Consider the following 15,002-nt stretch of genomic DNA (forward strand, 5'->3'; position numbering starts at 1 on the left):
TTTATTTCTTCCTTGACCAGGTTATCATTGAGTAGAGCATTGTTCAATTTCCACGTATATGTGGGCATTCTTCCCTTATTGTTATTGAAGACCAGTTTTAGGCCGTGGTGTTCTGTTAGCACGCATGGGATTATTTCTATCTTTCTGTACCTGTTGAGGCCCATTTTTTGACCAATTATATGGTCAATTTTGGAGAAAGTACCATGAGGAGGTGAGAAGAAGGTATATCCTTTTGCTTTAGGATAGAATGTTCTATAAATATCTGTTAAGTCCATTTGGCTCATGACTTCTCTTAGTCTGTCTACGTCTCTGTTTAATTTCTGTTTCCATGATCTGTCCATTGATGAGAGTGGGGTGTTGAAATCTACTACTATTATTGTGTGAGGTGCAATGTGTGTTTTGAGCTTTAGTAAGGTTTCTTTTACGTATGTAGGTGCCCTTGTATTTGGGGCATAGATATTTAGGATTGAGAGTTCATCTTGGTGGATTTTTCCTTTGATGAATATGAAGTGTCCTTCCTTATCTTTTTTGATGACTTTTAGTTGAAAATTGATTTTATTTGATATTAGAATGGCTACTCCAGTTTGCTTCTTCTGACCATTTGCTTGGAAAGTTGTTTTCCAGCCTTTCACTCTGAGGTAGTATCTGTCTTTGTCTCTGAGGTGTGTTTCCTGTAGGCAGCAGAATGCAGGGTCCTCGTTGCGTATCCAGTTTGTTAATCTATGTCTTTTTATTGGGGAGTTGAGGCCATTGATGTTGAGAGATATTAAGGAATAGTGATTATTGCTTCCTGTTATATTCATATTTGGATGTGAGGTTATGTTTGTGTGCTTTTCTTCTCTTTGTTTTGTTGCCAAGACGATTAGTTTCTTGCTTCTTCTAGGGTATAGCTTGCCTCCTTATGTTGGGCTTTACCATTTATTATCCTTTGTAGTGCTGGATTTGTAGAAAGATATTGTGTAAATTTGGTTTTGTCATGGAATATCTTGGTTTCTCCATCTATGTTAATTGAGAGTTTTGCAGGATACAGTAACCTGGGCTGGCATTTGTGTTCTCTTAGGGTCTGTATGACATCAGTCCAGGATCTTCTGGCCTTCATAGTTTCTGGCGAAAAGTCTGGTGTGATTCTGATAGGTCTGCCTTTATATGTTACTTGACCTTTTTCCCTTACTGCTTTTACTATTCTTTCTTTATTTTGTGCGTTTGGTGTTTTGACTATTATGTGACAGGAGGTGTTTCTTTTCTGGTCCAATCTATTTGGAGTTCTGTAGGCTTCTCGTATGCCTATGGGTATCTTTTTTTTTAGGTTAGGGAAGTTTTCTTCTATGATTTTGTTGAAGATATTTACTGGTCCTTTGAGCTGGGAGTCTTCACTCTCTTCTATACCTATTATCCTTAGGTTTGATCTTCTCACTGAGTCCTGGATTTCCTGTATGTTTTGGACCAGTAGCTTTTTCTGCTTTACATTATCTTTGACAGTTGAGTCAATGATTTCTATGGAATCTTCTGCTCCTGAGATTCTCTCTTCCATCTCTTGTATTCTGTTGGTGAAGCTTGTATCTACAGCTCCTTGTCTCTTCTTTTGGTTTTCTATATCCAGGGTTGTTTCCATGTGTTCTTTCTGGATTGCTTCTATTTCCATTTTTAATTCCTTCAACTGTTTGATTGTGTTTTCCTGGAATTCTTTCAGGGATTTTTGTGACTCCTCTCTATGGGCTTCTACTTGTTTATTTATGATTTCCTGGAATTCTTTCAGGGATTTTTGCGATTCCTCTCTGTAGGCTTCTACTTGTTTATTAATGTTTTCCTGTGTTTCCCTAAGGGAGTTCTTCACATCTTTCTTGAAGTCCTCCAGCATCATGATCAAATATGATTTTGAAACTAGATCTTGCTTTTCTGGTGTGTATGGATATTCCATGTTTGTTTTGGTGGGAGAATTGGGCTCCGATGATGCCAAGTAGTCTTGGTTTCTGTTGCTTGGGTTCCTGCGCTTGCCTCTCGCCATCAGATTATCTCTAGTGTTACTTTGTTCTGCTATTTCTGACAGTGGCTAGACTGTCCTATAAGCCTGTGTGTCAGGAGTGCTGTAGACCTGTTTTCCTCTCTTTCAGTCAGTTATGGGGACAGAGTGTTCTGCTTTCGGGCGTGTAGTTTTTCCTCTCTACAGGTCTTCAGCTGTTCCTGTGGGCCTGTGTCTTGAGTTCACCAGGCAGGTCACTTGTAGCAGAAAAGTTGGTCTTACCTGTGGTCCTGAGGCTCAAGTTTGCTCGTGGGGTGTTGCTTTTGAGCTCTCCGTAGCGGCAGCAACCAGGAAGATCTGTGCCACCCTTTCCGGGAGCTTCAGTGCACCAGGGTTCCAGATGGCGTTTGGTGTTTTCCTCTGGAATCAGTAATGTGTGCAGAGTGCAGTCTCTTCTGGTTTCCCAGGCATGTCTGCCTCTCTGAAAGTTTAGCTCTCCCTCCCACGGGATTTGGGTGCAGAGAACTGTTTATCTGGTCTGTTCCTTCAGGTTCCGGTGGTGTCTCAGGCGCAGGGGTCCTGCCGCTCCTGGGCCCTCCCCCACGGGAACCCAGAGGCCTTATACAGTTTCCTCTTGGGCCAGGGATGTGGGCAGGGGTTGGCAGTGTTGGTGGTCTCTTCTGCTCTGCAGCCTCAGGAGTGCCCACCTGATCAGGCGGTGAGGTCTCTCTCCCACGGGGTCTGGGAGCAGAGAGCTGCTGCGGGCCGGGATCCGAGGGTGTGGGACTCCCGGTAAACACAGGTAGTGCCCGGTCCTAGAGGAATTCTGCCTCTGTGTGTCCCGAGTTCACCAGGCAGGTCACTTGCAGCAGAAAAGTTGGTCTTACCTGTAGTCCTGAGGCTCAAGTTCGCTCTCGGGGTGCTGCCCACGAGCTCTCCGCGGCGGCAGCAACCAGGAAGATCTGCCGTGACTGAAGCTTTTAATGAGGATGTTAAACAAGAAAGGAAACAAAGGGCAGGGTGCTGGGCTAGACGCCAGTTTCATTTGTTCTAATTCCTCGAAAGTCCCTAATCTCCAACGTTTTCATTATAAATCATCTCCAGTCAGGGTATTTGTCTATCAGATCCCCATTCACTTATTCAAAACTATTTACTGACTGACGACTTACTGCCAGCCCCTTACCCAGAAGGACCTGGGCCTGGCCTGGAACAGAGAGCAGTCTGTTTCCTCTTTGATGTTGGAGGCAGACGTCCTTGTGCTTGACAGAGAGCCTCACATCTATGGAAAGAGGACCACTTAGACTCGACTGAAACACCTATTTTTAAAAATATCTAACTTAAAATCCCTATGATCGGATTTCCAAGTCAGTGCTTAGAAGCTCATGTTCTCAAAAAACTGCAGCCTGGGGCCACATCTACTAAAGCCGGGCCAGCTACAGTCCCAGTACTGAAGCAGCTGGGTGAGCATGCTGTGTTTTTCTATGCTGTCAACTTGACTCAGCGTTTCTGACACGGTGCACCACCACTAGCACCCTTCTGCTTTTCTCAGAGATCTGGGGGCGTGACATTTCTGTACTCAGTGAGCAACAGTGTACTTTGGAGTGCACCCTTACTTTAGACAGGGAATTGCTGGCTTCTTTGTTGCCCTAGCCACTCCTTACTCAACTGCTGAAAGGGAAAGGGATTAGTGCCCAGACGCCATGTCCGTGAACATTAGGGATACTGCACACCAACCAGAATGCTCCACAGTACTTTTAGTTCACGGCACTCAAATTTTAACAAGAGAGATGCTAAATCGCTAATACTAAGATCACATTTCTACCTTAAAGGGCCAAAGTAATCCGCACCAATTTTTGAAAGGGATAAACTGAGCCCAAAATGCCCTAATGAATATGCAACTACATTTAGGAGGCTAAAATATGTAGGTGGACAAGACTGAGAATTTAGATGCGGACAGGTCATTTCTACTGCGCACTCACCAATTGGCGTGGTCATCGGAACGCCTAGCTCTGTGTTTGCTCACGGAGAGCGGAGAAAAGCAGGGCATACGGGGTTAGATTGGTTGCCAGTGTGGACGGATGAGAAATTGTGCGGTACTAACTCATCCTTCCTGCAGTACAACCCCTGCTTTCATTTCTCTGCAAGACCCTGGCTGAGTCAGACTTGACAGACTCTTGACAAGTGTCTTTTAAGTGTAACTGTAACTTGTTCTCTAGGCTGTGTCCCTAGTCCTTCAGTACCAGCCTCATGTGTTTCTTCAATGTATCTGTCTACAGCATTTTGAAAAGAGAGAATCATTTTAAAGGATTGTCATTATTTGCCTCCTAAATCTACAGAAATTGAACAGTAATGCAGAACAATATAGTGCTTTGGAACACAGTCCCTAGGTATGCTTGTCCCCCTACCCACGTGTAGGCAAATGCTTGCCTTACCTAACATTCCTAGACAGTCTATTGACTTGAAGCAATCCAGATGTCGTATGGTCTTCAGAAAGATGGCACTCCGCTAGTTTAACATTTAATTGCATAGTGTGTATAAAACAATTCAAATGTAGACAAGTGGGAATTTTCAAAAGATTTTATGGTATGATAGTTTCATATCATCATGAAAAAAAATTAAGGAAAACCACTGTTTTCTTCTGTTACAAAGAGAAACCGGCTTTTGGTATTTTGTTGTTACTGAGGTTTATATTTGCCATAACATCTGTTCACCATTGAAAAAGAAAAAAAAAAGTCTACTTCAAGATGACTATTTCTGGGCCAAATAGTTGGTTCATTGTTAAGAGCACTTGCTGCTTTTCCAGAGGACCAGGGCTTGGCTTCCAGTGCCCATGTTGGGTGCCTCACTACTGCCTGTAACTCCATTTCCAGGACCTCCAATGCCCTCTTCAGAATTCCATGGGTATACACACATACATGGCATAGGTACACACACACACACATACACACACACACACACATACATGGCATAGGTATACACACACACATACACAAACATACACACACATACACACACATACACACACATACACACACATACACACACACACACATACACACACACACACACACACACACACACACACACCAAGATAATAATAATAAACATTGTAAAAGGCCTTTTTAAAAATCAATTCCACATTTTCTTTTGGCCTTTGCAGGTCTGTTTGACCTCTTCATTCACTTTCCCCCTGTACCCAACATCATGATGTTTTTAGTGCCAAGATTTTCCTGCTATGAAACGATGGCCCTTTTAATCACAGGCCATATTAGTCAGAATGTGAAATTCAACATGATGAGGATGTGGGGTTTTGTTTTTTTTTTTTTTGACAGATTTCTTCCCAATTTTGGATTTTTGTAATAATTATAGGAAGTGGAGACTTAAGGATTCTTTGGAAAGTCAGTTGTGTTGGAATATTTTTTGTTGGGGCAAACACATAAAGGTGTTTCCCTGAAGTGGACGCAGGTGAAAGACTAAGGCAGGCTTGTGAAGGAACATTTAGCTAAAGTAGGCATAGGTGAAAGGATGTTCTGCTAATGCAAGCACACGAAAGGACAAGTGATAAGGAATTCTTTGCTAACAACACACATGTATTGGTCTGCCTTACATTGTGTAGTTGAACTGCATTTGTCGGGACTCCATAGAGAGAAATGCACAAAAAAAGAAAAAAAATAAACAGAATCTGGTGGTATGTTATGATTTCTTGCTGCTTCCGTGGACTTGGGCTAATTGTCAGAGTGATGTCAGCTGAGATAGATGAATATGCTGAGATAAGACGTGCTGAGGCAAGACAAGTGCTGATGTGTGGAGGACACATGATGATTGGAGAAAGTATAAATAGAACACAATGGACAGTGACAGACAAGGAGCTTGGCTTGATTATGGAGCTAGCTGTGTAAGGCTTGGGGGTCTCTCGTCTTGGCTGATCTTCACTACCCTGAAAGAGGCATGAACTTCTCCTGGCATTCCTCCTAGTCCCTCCTGCTGATTCCAGCCTAGGCTGAGGCCTGGCTATACCTGCTAGGTCATGCCGCCGCTGTTGCTGACTCAGTATTTCTGTGAAGTGTTTGCAAATGGATCAAGCTGCCTCTGCTAACCTGTGAACTGACCTGTCAATTTCCAGACAACACAGATGGGAGTTGCTCCAATGAGTCTTTCTAAACAGATCCACTTGCCACTCCCTTCCCCAATCCTTTCTTTTCTACTACCTCTGGTAAGTTGTGGGCTAAAGGGAGTTAAAGTGGTTAAGAACCATCAATAAAAATTGGATTTGAAAAAAATTAAAGTTACAGTTACATTCATTTTTCTTCCCTAATCAAGTCTATGTCTTTCTTTATTACCAGCTGAAAACGCTGATCTTCCTGCAATGGAGCAGAATTGAAGGAACTGAAATTATCGTGCTCTGGTTAAAGCCAGTGCTTGAGAGGGTATAGTTTTCCTCTGCTGTAGGTAACTAACGAAGTGTGTCAGATTTAAATAAAATAGTTGTTAAGGGGTCTGAGGAGATGGCTTAGTTGGTAAAGTGCTTGCTTCTCAAGCAGGATGACCTGCACTTGATCCCAGAAAGCATTCTAAAACCCAATGATGACATCACACCTTTGTAATCCTAGCCCTAATGGGGCTAAGATGGGGCTGGGGACTTGCCACAGTGCAGTAAGAGACCAGGTTTCAAAACGAAAGAGTTGTGTGATACAGATGTTTTGTTTATGGCTGAGCTCTCTACAGATACGTGTACTCTAAACATTGGCCAGTTGTGAATCTCCATATTAGCAGCTGGTTTCTGCACAAAGATGCCTCTCTGATGAGGACTGAGAGGAACACTAATTCGTGGACACAGATGTACCCAATCAGAAGGACTTACTATGTCTTAACAGAATAACAGTAGTAGGCTCACCCTTGCCATGACCCAGCCCTGGCAGGGATCTTCTTTCTTGCTGGTTCTTCTTGAGGCAGTGGAGGGGGAAGAGTGTTGGTGGAGGGTAAGACTTTGTCTTATGAGATATTTAGGGTTGCTGTATGATAATAAAAGGTTTACTTATCTAAGTCTAAGTTACTATGCTACTGTAGCTGACCTGCCTTCTGTGTGTTCCTCTGAGGCCAGGAACTGTAGTCTCTGGCACTTAGCATCTCATCCTAAAACAGCAAAAGTAAAAGATTAAAGTAAAGGATTAATTGCCCTCTGTAGCTTCTTTTTCTTCTTTCCCTCTGCAGTCTGCACATTGCTCTCTTTAGTTTTTTTATGTTACCTTTAGTCTCTAAGTTATTCCACTCTGCATTCTCCTTCCAATCTTGCTCCCTCCTCCTGCTCTGATGTTATAACAATGCTCTCACTCTCAATGCCTTTTCTCCTGATGCCTGTACTTCTAAGTTCCTCTTGAGTTCAGTTCTGTCTAAAACGTGTTCTGCCTAAAAACTTCTCCTCAGCTCAGTCCCTCTCTCAGTTCGGTTCTTCTCAGCTCAGTTCTAACTCAAGTCTCTTTGTTCTCAGCACTTGCAGAATACATGACCACATGTTAAAAAGTTCATCACAAGTTCACACACAAAAAAATCAAATCATAAATTGAAATAGAAGTTTACAACAGAGAATGTTTACATGCCTATCCATTAGGAGTAATTATCTGGTTAAGCATCCATCACCTGTCACAGTTCCACAGGTTCACTGAAGGTTTGAAACCATAACTAAGTTATTAGTGAAATTTTGTATATATAAACCCAGTCAACTTTTTATCTTCTGTCCTAACACTTATAATAAATCATTAGTTCCTTTTTTAGGACCTTTGGTTAAGTGTCTTACAACCTCTTGGACTGTGCTCTGAGTAGGAGAAAGTCTGGTTACTATCTAAGAGCAATTAACTGGTGACACCTGGGAGACTGGCAGAGTTCTCACAGCAGTTTTTTTTTCTGATAGTTTTGACTATCAGAAAAGGACCTGATAGCAGTCCCATTATGAAAGAGCCTAATAATCACTGATATAATTTTAGGAATTCTTATAGGATTATTATAAAGACTTAAGAAGTTATCTATTGGTCTATACAGCATCACTACAAGACAGTACACCTTTGTAGCCTGCAGAGATCTGCTCCAAAGGGGTGGGCTATTACTTAACGATTGTTATATATGTTTAATAATAACAGGAAAATCATATTAATAGCAGAAATCTTTCCTAAAATGAATTCCCTTACAGCCTTGCCTCATCAGAGTGAACCTGTCACAGATTATATAATAATCTGAAGCAGGCCATCTCAGGAAGATCACATGCTAGTTACTAGCTTGTCCCATTATGGCTCCGGACAACCCCTAGGACCTATGCACTTCCAGCAGGTTGTTGGCCAGGTTTATATACCAGGCATGAGTTTCCTCTTATAGAGCAGTCCAGCACATAGTGATTGATTACCAATGTAACATTCATGCCCCTATCTCACCCATATGTGCATTTTGCCTGGCCAGTCATCATTATAGTTCACAGCTGGATCAAATTATTGATGACTTTTCTCCTCTAGCAGTCTGCACAGTGGTACTATAAAAACTGGCTAATAGGGAGATCCCAGGTCAGTGTTCATTTGATTTTTTTTATTGGATATCTTTATTTACATTTCAAATGTTATTCCCTTTCCTGGTTTCCTGCCCATAAGTCCCTTATCCCATCCAATCTCCCCTACTTCTATAAGGGCGTTCCCCTTCCTCAACCACCTCTCCTTCCCACATCCTCACCCTGACATTGCCCTACACTGGGGGGGTCCAGCCTTGGCAGGACCAAGGGTGTCTCCTCCCATTGGTGCCCAACAAAGCCATCCTCTGCCTCGTAGGCAGCTGGAGTCATGGGTCAGTTCATGTATAGTCTTTGGGTAGTGGTTTAGTCCCTGGGAGCAATGGCTGTTTGGTATTGTTGTTCTTATGGGGTTGCAAGCCCCTTCAGCTCCTTCAATCCTTTTCCAATCCCTTCAATAGGGACCCTGTTCTTAGTTCAATGGTTGGCTGCTAGCATTTGCCTCTGTATTTGTCATACTCTGGCTGAGCCGATCAGGAGACAGCTATATCAGGCTCTTGTCAACATGCACTTCTTGACTTCATCAATATTGTCTAGTTTTGGTAACTGTATATGTATGTATATATATATGTGCTAGATTCCCAGGTGGGGCAGGCTCTGAGTGGGCATTCTTTAAGTCTCTTCTCCAAACTTTGTCTCCATATCCCCTCCTATGAGTGTTTTTGTTCCCCCTTTTAAGGAGGACTGAAGCATCCACTCTTTGGTCATCCTTCTCCTTGAGCTTCATGTGGTCTCTGGATTGTATCTTGGGAAATTTGAGCTTTGGGGCTAATAAACATTTACTGGTGAGTGCATACAATGTGTGGGTTTTTTTGTGATTGGGTTAACTTACTCAAGATGATATTTTCTAGTTCCATCCATTTGCCTATGAATTTCACGATGTCATTGTTTTTAATAGCTGAGTAGTATTCCATTGTGTAGATGTACCACATTTCCTGTATCCATTCCTCTGTTGAAGGGCATCTGAGTTCTTTCCAGCTTCTGGCTATTATAAATTAGGCTGCCATGAACATAGTGGAGCATGTGCCTTTGCTGTATGTTGTAGCATCATTTGGGTATATGCCCAGGAGTGGTATAGTTAAATTAAATTTGTATTATCTGATTAATAATTAGTGATAGTTTGTTTTGCTTTGAGGACTGTGTAAACCTAGAAAAAGTTATAGAATCAAGTGAGGTACTTCTGATCCCTTTACTCTGAATAGGAGCTCCAGATATAAAAACAAGTAGTTTTGTAGCTTTGAAAAAATCTAGTGCCTAGTATTCTTTTGGAAAATGGAGGTATCTCTTGTCTAGACATTCTTGGGAGAGTTTTGAAAGACTGAGAAATAACTTTGAGCATTGTTAAGGATTATATTTATAAAAAGTATTTTTAAAATTGTCAAATGCATATTTGTGTGAATGTAGTATATTTGTTGTTATTATAATGTGTTTTCAACTCATTTATGTAAATAGCTTTTGCTATTTTTAAGTTAATGAAAAGACAAGATTCTTTGTGATCATAATTTGATTTAAATAGTTTAAAATGCATTCAAGATTAAGATCATAGATGGTGCCTCATGATGGAGGTTTCTGGAATTAAAATGGTATTATAAAGTTAAAATAAGTCATTTTATCACCAATTGCAAAGTAAGAGCTGAATGGAATCATATACATATATTACATTTCTTTCTGAAAATAGTGGAGCATGTGCCTTTGCTGTATGTTGTAGCTTCATTTGGGTATTTGCCCAGGAGTGGTATAGTTAAATTAAATTTGTATTATCTGATTAATAATTAGTGATAGTTTGTTTTGCTTTGAGGATTGTGTAAACCTAGAAAAAGTTATAGAATCAAGTGAGGTACTGAGGTGCTTCTGATGCCTTTACTGAATAAGAGCTCCAGATACAAGTAGTTTTGTAGCTTTGAAATAATCTAGTGCCTAGTATTCTTTTGGAAAATGGAGGTGTCTCTATGAAGATTTAGTACATTGTATGCTAATTTATAGAGAAAGTCTGGCTCATAAATTAAATGTTTTCTATTATAAAAGCATATTTTTAAGTCTTTACAACAGCAAAAACTGTTTTATTCTTTTAATTAGAGCAAAAACAAAACCCCATGTGATCTGAGATTAGATTTCTACTTTCTTATCTCTGCTTAAGCTCTGCCTTCCTGCCTAGAGCAAATTTGATTTCAGTTGCTCATTGAGGTACTTCATGTCCTTTGAAAGCTAAAATCATATCTTATCCCTTGGTAGGAACTAAAGTGTCCCCACATTTTCCATCCTTCTGATGTTGTCTCTGCTTTTAATGTTCAAAAGTAGTAACAAGGATCTTAGACCAGCACCTCACTCCTCACCTCACAGTTCTGCCTGCCTCCCAGGAGGTCTACTCCCACCCAGGACACCCTGGTTAGATACCCATGTTCCAATCCACCTGTCTGCTGGAATCCCAGCAAGCCCGACAGCTGTAAGCTCTGTTCAGATCTATTGGAGCCCCATCTTCCTTCTAGTCCACATCTCAACATGCAATTGAGGATCTGTACCTCACATCCCAGCCCACAGCTCTGCTGCCTTTTGGGAGGTCTGTTGCTGTCCAGGACAACCAGTTTCAGAGGTTTACTACTCCAAGAGTCTACTATGCCTGCCAACACCAGATGGCTAAAGGCAAGTACATGAACATAATCAACAGAAGTCAGTGCAATATGACACCATCAGACCCCAGCTCTCCTACTACAGCAAGAACGGGATATTCTAACACACCTGAAGAAAAAGCTATGAATCTTAAATCTCATCTTAATGAAGATGATAAAGACCTTTAAAGAGGATAAAACTAATTCCATTAAAGAAATACAGGAAAACACAATCAAACAGGTAGAAATCCTTAAAGAGGAAACAAATAAATCTCTTAAAGAAATACAGAAAAAATACATTTAAACAGGCAAAGAAAATGAATAAAATGGTCCAAGATCTAAAAATAGAAATAGAAGCAATAAAGAAAACACAAACTGAAGGAACTCTGGGGATAGAAAATCTAGGATAAAAAAGAATTAGAGACACATATCAGCAACAGAATACAAGAGGCAGAAGAGAGAATTTCAGGCATTGAGGATACAGTAGAAGAAATAAATACATTGGTCAAAGAAAATGCCAAACATAAAAAGTTTATATCTCAAAACATCCAGGAAATTTGGGGCACTATGAATACACCAAACCTAAGAATAATAGGATTAGAAGGTAAAAATTCCCAATTCAAAGAGCTAGAAAATACCTCCAACAAGATTATAGAAGAAAACTTTCCTAACCTAAAGAAAGAGATGGCTATAAACATACAAGAAGCTTACAGAACACCAAGTAAACACCAAAAGAAAATCCTTCCATCACATAAAAATCAAAACACTAAATGTACAGAACAAAGAAAGAATATGAAAAGATGCTAGGAAAAAAGGACAAATAATATACAAAGGCAGATCTATCAGAACTACACCTGACTTTTTCTGGCTTGAGAGTGGGCTGAAGGGTTGGTTGGTTCGGTGGCCAAGTGGCTGGTGTGTTATATTGGTGGGTGCTAGGGCTGGTGTGAGCAGCTGCCCAGAGGAAGCTTCATGATTTTGGCAGTGCAATTGTTGGATGAGTTAATGGGCCAGGACCAAACCTCGCCCCGGATGAGAAGTGCAGCAACACGGTGAGACCATGAGAGAATTGTAAATATTATCTCTGTGGGTTTTGTCCTGCGGAATTGTTCACAAATGCTCATTCTGATCTTGATCCATGTGAAAAAAATTTATGATGAAAATCTATAAAAACAGTATAAGAGTTCTTGTTTTATGAAAGTTGGCTATGAGAAAAATTGTTTGCAATACTTACAGAGTTTACTTGCTGAGGTCAAGCGTAGAACTAGACGAGGTCATGCTCATTTGGCGTTTTCTCTAAACCAGCAGTCCTCTGGGGCTGCTGGTCCAACAGGCAACAATGAAGGAAAAAATTCAGATTCTGACAGACAAATTTGATGTGCTTCTACAGCAGATTGAAGAGTTAGGATCTGAAGGAAAGGTAGAAGAAGCCCAGGGAATGATGAAATTGATTGAACAGTTAAAGGAAGAGAATTTCTAAGATTTATAACTTCGACTATAGAAAGTATGCTGCCCAAGAAAAACAGATGGAAGTTTGTGAAGTGTGTGGAGCTTTTTTGATAGTAGGAGATGCCTAGTCCCAGGTAGATGACGATTTGATGGGGACGCAACACATGGGCTATGCCAAAATTAAAGTCACTGTGGAAGAATTAAAAGTTAAGAAAAAGAACAGAGGGACCTGATCAGGACGAACATCAAAAAAGAGAAGCAAGAAAGAGGAAAGAGAAAAAGAGTGGGAGAGAAAAAAGGAAGAAGAGGAAAGAAAAAAGATGAAGAGAAGAGGAAGAAAGAGAAAAAGAAAAGAGAAAGAGAAGTTCATAGAGTAGACATTCAGGCCGAACTTCTGACCAGAGATGCAGCAGGTCTTGGGACCACAAAAGATCACTGAGAAGAGACAGAAGGAGAAACAGAAATAGAGATCCACGAAGAAGCAGAAGCCATGATAGATCAGAAAGAAAACATAGATCTCACATCAAAGATCAACGACTGTCAGAAAGCCGAGCTTGAAAGTCATAGAAACACAGGATCAAAAGTCAGAACAGAGAACAAGATGGAAAATGCAAGGAGAAAGAGAAGAAAGTATCTGATGATAAAAAGAGTAGTGTGAAAACAAAGCGAAGACACAAACTTTGAATCGAAGGAAAGTGACACTAAGTACGAGGTCAATGGGACCAGTAAAGAGGTTAAATCTGAAGGTGACACTCAGTCCAATTAAAACTGATCTGATAAGACCTCAGATTAGACAGGGAACTACTGTTGAAGACTTTTTGAAGAATACAGAAAACGGAATAGAGTGAAGATCAACATTAAAATGAGGCAAAAGAAAGCTATAGTGGCGTAGAAAAAGCATAAAGCTCAGTTAGTTATTTGTTTTTTAAAATTATTATTATTAAAAATTAATTCAGGACTGTTGTGACCTGCCAGATTTCAGAACATGTGTTAATAGCACTCATGCCACTTTGAAAAATTAGGTCCTGAATCATATTTTTCCCTAAGACTTTTTAAGAAATATTACCTAAACATGTGGCTTGCTCAGTGTTTACTTGCAAGTTTTCATCTTGGACTTTAAAAACAGGATTAAACATTTAGTATTCCTGTGAGGCAGACTGGGATTCCATTTTTGCACTTCTGCTATTCTTAGCCTTTGTATTTAGAAGTGAAAATAAAGTATCTCTGACTTTCTGTTAAAAAAAAAGGAACCACACCTGACTTCTCAAAAGATTCTAAAAGCCAGAAGAACCTGGATAGATGTATCCCAGACCTTAAGAGACCACAGATGCCAGACCAGACTATTATACCCAGCAAAACTTTCAATTACCACAGATGGAGAAATCAAGAAATTCCACTGCAAAGCCAAATATAAACATTATCCTTCTACTAATCCACTCCTACAGCGGATACTAGAAGGAAAACTCCAACACAAGGAGGGTAACTACACCCAAGAAAACATAAATGAATCATCTCACAGCAAACCAAAAGAGAAAAATCACACACACACACACACACACACACACACACACACACACCAGGGATTAATAGTCACTGGTCATTAATATCTCTCAACATCAATGGACTCAATTCACCAATAAAAAGACAAAGGCTAACAGACTGGATATGTAAACAGGATCCATCATTCTGATTCATACAAGAATTACACCTGAAAAACAAAATAAACACTACCTTGGAGAAGGGCTGGAAAAACGTTTTCCAGGTAAATGGACCCAAGTGACAAGCTGGAGTAGTCATTTTAATATCTAATAAACTTTGAGCAAGTAATCAAAAGAGGGAAGGACACTTCATACTCAATAAAGGAAAAATCCACCAAGATGATGTCTCAGTTCAGAACATCTATGCCCCAAATACAAGAACACCCACATTCTTAAAAGAAACTACAAAATTTCACATAAAGACTTCAATATCCCACCTCGCTGTCATCAAAACAGAAACTAAACAAAGAAACAATGAAACTAACAGATGTTATGAACCAACTGAATCTAACGTATTTACAGAAACCTTCACCCCAAAATAAAAAATGTATATTCTTATGAGGACCTCATGGAACTTTATCCAAAATTGACTATACAATCAGGCACAAAGCAAGCCTCTACAGTTATGAGAAGATTGAAATAACCACTTGTATTTTATCAGATCACCATGGATCAAACCTGGACTTCAACAACAACAACAGAAGCAATAGAAAGCCCACATACTCATGGAAACTGAACAATTCTCTACTCAATGATCATTTAGCCATGGAAGAAATAAAGAAATTGAGGACTTTCTAGAATTCAATGAAAATGAAGGCACAATATACCCAAACTTATGGAAGCAGTGCCAAGAGGAAAATTCATAGCACTAAGTGCCTTCATATAGAAATTGGAGAGATCTC

At 40.2% G+C, this 15,002-nt stretch overlaps 1 pseudogene; it reads left to right on the forward strand.

Annotated features, from left to right (window-relative positions):
- Positions 1-12,085: 12,085 nt before the first annotated feature.
- On the forward strand, positions 12,086-13,328 carry Luc7l-ps2 (LUC7 pre-mRNA splicing factor like, pseudogene 2; annotated as a pseudogene).
- Positions 13,329-15,002: the final 1,674 nt, after the last annotated feature.

This window comes from Rattus norvegicus, chromosome 18, assembly GCF_021556685.1.
Source record: "Rattus norvegicus strain SHRSP/BbbUtx chromosome 18, alternate assembly SHRSP_T2T, whole genome shotgun sequence".
NCBI classification, from domain to species: Eukaryota; Metazoa; Chordata; class Mammalia; order Rodentia; family Muridae; genus Rattus; species Rattus norvegicus.